The 6,000-nt window shown below is 39.3% G+C and overlaps 1 protein-coding gene across 1 annotated transcript in view; it reads right to left on the bottom strand.

Moving 5' to 3' along the window:
- LOC106607959 (WASP family member 1) overlaps positions 1 to 6,000 on the bottom strand; it is a 206,068-nt gene that overhangs the window by 41,536 nt on the left and 158,532 nt on the right.

Here is a 6,000-nt window from a genome sequence, read left to right as displayed (position 1 = left end):
GGAGAAAGAGAGAGGAAAGAGAGAGGAGAGAGAGAGGAGAAAGAGAGGAGCGAGAGAGAGAGAGAGAGAGAGGAGAGAGAGAGAGAGGAGAAAGAGAGAGAGAGGAGAGAGAGAGAGGCATCAGGTTTTGTGCTAAATCTACAGCAGGAACACGTGTGTGTTTTTACACTCCCGCTGTGGACTCCAATAAAAGTAGGGCCAGTAATAACCATCATCATTATGGTAGCCACAATTAGTGTCAGGAAATGTCAAACCCATTGTCATACGCCTACAGGCTAATGTTCTTTAGACACAATTTGTGCAAATTGGCTAACTGCCTCCATTTGCTCCAAAGCAAAGCTTGGGTAGATGGCTGGGCTAACACTAAAGCTAACTGCTAACCCATTGATCAGAGGCAGTGGGTGTAATTGGCCTTCTTTAATACTGGACCAATTGTCATTTTGGATCAGAAGGAGAATAACAGAGGAAAATCGATGCCACACTGCCAATAGTGCACGACTGCTCCCAGAAAACAGCCTTGAGAAATTGCTGAGAGAGGAAGAAATCTTGAAGACAGTGAACCCCTCGATCTCACTGGGCTAAAAACTACATTTCTGCTACGAAAACCCAGAGTGTTATTTACAGATCTATACTGAATAATGCATAAAGGAATGACAAGTGTATAAAGCTACTTTACTCTCTCTCCAACCCCAGAGGGGGAATTGAAACGCTCACTGCAATTGTCTCTGAGAAGAGTGAGATACAGCTGCATACAGTTAAGACTCCTGTATGCCTTATCTGGATGTCTATGTCAGGTGTTATAACCTCTATGTCAATTGCTATAACCTATATGTCAGTTGTTATAACCTCTATGTCAGTAGTTATAACCTCTATGTCAGGTGTTAGAACCTCTATGTCAATTGCTATAACCTATATGTCAGTTGTTATAACCTCTATGTCAGGTGTTAGAACCTCTATGTCAGGTGTTAGAACCTCTATGTCAGGTGTTAGAACCTCTATGTCAGGTGTTATAACCTATATGTCAGTTGTTTCAACCCTTCACCCATTATTAACAATGACGTTTCGTCAATTCACCAGTAACCAGATGGACTGGGAGTTGAAGTAGGTTACTTCATGTCTCTCTCTCTCTCTCCCTCCCTTTCCTTCTCCCTCCCTCTCTCTCTCTCTCTCCCTCCCTCTCTCCCCCCTCTCTCTCTCTCCCTCCCTCCCTCTCTCCATCTCTCTCTCTCCCTCCCTCTCTCCCCCCTCTCTCCCTCTCTCTCTCCCTCCCTCTCTCCACCTATGAGAGGGTAGGTAATAACTTCCACAGAGCTAAGGGATGACCTGGCATTCTCAGAGACAGAACTAATAAACACAGTCTCTCTCTCTCTCTTTTTATTTCACTGTCTCTCTCTCCCTCCCTCCCCTCTCTCTCTCTTTTTATTTCACTGTCTCTCTCTCTCTCCCTCCCTCTCTCCTCTCTCTCTCTCTCCCTCCCTCTCTCCTCTCTCTCTCTCTCCCCTCCCTCTCTCTCTCTCTCTCTCTCTCTCCCTCTCTCCCTCCCTCTCTCTCCCTCTCTCCCCCTCTCTCCCTCCCTCTCTCTCCCTCTCTCTCTCTCCCTCCCTCCCTCTCTCCCTCTCTCTCTCTCCCTCCCTCTCTCCACCTATGAGAGGGTAGGTAATAACTTCCACAGAGCTAAGGGATGACCTGGCGTTCTAAGAGACTGAGAACTAATAAACACAATCTCTCTCTCTCTTTTTATTTCTCTCTCTCTCTCTCTCTCTGAGTCTGAGAGCTCTTGTGTGGCTCTGTTCATAATAGATAAGAGAGAGAGAGAGAGGTCCCTTGCTGTAACCTAAGCAGTAGTGAGAGTAATGGATGTGAAGGACTTCCCTCTCAGCTGTCAAAGAGGAGACACACACACACACACACACACACACACACACACACACACACACACACACACACACACACACACACACACACACACACAGGGGACATTCATCTAGGACTCTCTGCCTTGGTGGTAAATAGAAACTCCAACCCAGAGGGAGGAAGAATGGGTTTGTCCCAACATGTCTCTCAACCCTCCTGTGTCCTCCTTTGATAGTTCTGCTGGAGGAAGAAGTGGTCTTGTCATATCCCTTAGTGCTTTTCATGTCGTATTCCTTCCACACTACTGTACTCTCTATTATTCCCTACACACTACTGTACTCTATTATTCCCTACACACTACTGTACTCTCTATTATTCCCTACACACTACTATACTCTCTATTATTATTATTCCCTACACACTACTGTACTCTCTATTATTATTATTCCCTACACACTACTGTACTCTCTATTATTCCCTACACACTACTGTACTCTCTATTATTCCCTACACACTACTGTACTCTATTATTCCCTACACACTACTGTACTCTCTATTATTCCCTACACACTACTGTACTCTCTATTATTCCCTACACACTACTGTACTCTCTATTATTCCCTACACACTACTGTACTCTCTATTATTCCCTACACACTACTATACTCTCTATTATTATTATTCCCTACACACTACTGTACTCTCTATTATTCCCTACACACTACTGTACTCTCTATTATTATTATTCCCTACACACTACTGTACTCTATTATTCCCTACACACTACTGTACTCTATTATTATTATTCCCTACACACTACTATACTCTCTATTATTATTATTCCCTACACACTACTGTACTCTATTATTCCCTACACACTACTGTACTCTCTATTATTATTATTCCCTACACACTACTGTACTCTATTATTCCCTACACACTACTGTACTCTATTATTCCCTACACACTACTGTACTCTCTATTATTCCCTACACACTACTGTACTCTATTATTCCCTACACACTACTGTACTCTCTATTATTCCCTACACACTACTGTACTCTCTATTATTCCCTACACACTACTGTACTCTATTATTCCCTACACACTACTGTACTCTATTATTCCCTACACACTACTGTACTCTCTATTATTCCCTACACACTACTGTACTCTCTATTATTCCCTACACACTACTGTACTCTCTATTATTCCCTACACACTACTGTACTCTCTATTATTCCCTACACACTACTATACTCTCTATTATTCCCTACACACTACTGTACTCTCTATTATTCCCTACACACTACTGTACTCTATTATTCCCTACACACTACTGTACTCTATTATTCCCTACACACTACTGTACTCTCTATTATTCCCTACACACTACTGTACTCTCTATTATTCCCTACACACTACTGTACTCTATTATTCCCTACACACTACTGTACTCTCTATTATTCCCTACACACTACTATACTCTCTATTATTATTATTCCCTACACACTACTGCACTCTCTATTATTCCCTACACACTACTGTACTCTCTATTATTCCCTACACACTACTGTACTCTCTATTATTCCCTACACACTACTATACTCTCTATTATTATTATTCCCTACACACTACTGTACTCTATTATTCCCTACACACTACTGTACTCTCTATTATTATTATTCCCTACACACTACTGTACTCTCTATTATTCCCTACACACTACTGCACTCTCTATTATTCCCTACACACTACTATACTCTCTATTATTCCCTACACACTACTATACTCTATTATTCCCTACACACTACTATACTCTATTATTCCCTACACACTACTGTACTCTATTATTCCCTACACACTACTGTACTCTCTATTATTCCCTACACACTACTGTACTCTCTATTATTCCCTACACACTACTGTACTCTATTATTCCCTACACACTACTGTACTCTCTATTATTCCCTACACACTACTATACTCTCTATTATTATTATTCCCTACACACTACTGCACTCTCTATTATTCCCTACACACTACTGTACTCTCTATTATTCCCTACACACTACTGTACTCTCTATTATTCCCTACACACTACTATACTCTCTATTATTATTATTCCTTACACACTACTGTACTCTATTATTCCCTACACACTACTATACTCTCTATTATTCCCTACACACTACTGTACTCTATTATTCCCTACACACTACTATACTCTCTATTATTCCCTACACACTACTGTACTATATTATTCCCTACACACTACTGTACTCTATTATTCCCTACACACTACTATACTCTCTATTATTCCCTACACACTACTGTACTATATTATTATTATTCCCTACACACTACTATACTCTCTATTATTATTATTCCCTACACACTACTGTACTCTCTATTATTCCCTACACACTACTGTACTCTATTATTCCCTACACACTACTGTACTCTCTATTATTATTATTCCCTACACACTACTGTACTCTATTATTCCCTACACACTACTATACTCTCTATTATTCCCTACACACTACTGTACTCTATTATTCCCTACACACTACTATACTCTCTATTATTCCTTACACACTACTGTACTCTCTATTATTCCCTACACACTACTGTACTCTATTATTCCCTACACACTAATGTACTATATTATTCCCTACACACTACTGTACTCTATTATTCCCTACACACTAATGTACTATATTATTCCCTACACACTACTGTACTCTATTATTCCCTACACACTACTGTACTCTCTATTATTCCCTACACACTACTGTACTCTATTATTCCCTACACACTACTGTACTCTATTGTTCCCTACACACTACTGCACTCTCTATTATTATTATTCCCTACACACTACTGTACTCTATTATTCCCTACACACTACTGTACTCTATTATTCCCTACACACTACTGTACTCTCTATTATTCCCTACACACTACTGTACTCTATTATTCCCTACACACTACTGTACTCTCTATTATTCCCTACACACTACTGTACTCTCTATTATTCCCTACACACTACTATACTCTCTATTATTCCCTACACACTACTGTACTCTATTATTCCCTACACACTACTGTACTCTCTATTATTCCCTACACACTACTGTACTCTCTATTATTCCCTACACACTACTGTACTCTCTATTATTCCCTACACACTACTGTACTCTCTATTATTATTATTCCCTACACACTACTGTACTCTCTATTATTATTATTCCCTACACACTACTGTACTCTCTATTATTCCCTACACACTACTGTACTCTCTATTATTCCCTACACACTACTATACTCTCTATTATTCCCTACACACTACTGTACTCTATTATTCCCTACACACTACTGTACTCTCTATTATTATTATTCCCTACACACTACTGTACTCTCTATTATTATTATTCCCTACACACTACTGTACTCTCTATTATTCCCTACACACTACTATACTCTCTATTATTCCCTACACACTACTGTACTCTATTATTCCCTACACACTACTGTACTCTCTATTATTATTATTCCCTACACACTACTGTACTCTCTATTATTCCCTACACACTACTGTACTCTCTATTATTATTATTCCCTACACACTACTGTACTCTCTATTATTCCCTACACACTACTGTACTCTCTATTATTATTATTCCCTACACACTACTGTACTCTCTATTATTCCCTACACACTACTGTACTCTCTATTATTATTATTCCCTACACACTACTGTACTCTCTATTATTCCCTACACACTACTGTACTCTCTATTATTCCCTACACACTACTGTACTCTCTATTATTCCCTACACACTACTGTACTCTCTATTATTATTATTCCCTACACACTACTGTACTCTCTATTATTATTATTCCCTACACACTACTGTACTCTATTATTCCCTACACACTACTGTACTCTCTATTATTATTATTCCCTACACACTACTGTACTCTCTATTATTATTATTCCCTACACACTACTGTACTCTCTATTATTATTATTCCCTACACACTACTGTACTATATTATTCCCTACACACTACTGTACTCTCTATTATTCCCTACACACTACTATACTCTCTATTATTATTATTCCCTACACACTACTG

Source organism: Salmo salar, chromosome ssa06 (genome assembly GCF_905237065.1).
Source record: "Salmo salar chromosome ssa06, Ssal_v3.1, whole genome shotgun sequence".
Taxonomy (NCBI): Eukaryota; Metazoa; Chordata; class Actinopteri; order Salmoniformes; family Salmonidae; genus Salmo; species Salmo salar.
Note: the sequence above shows the minus strand (reverse complement) of the source record. Positions and strands in the feature narration are given on the sequence as shown.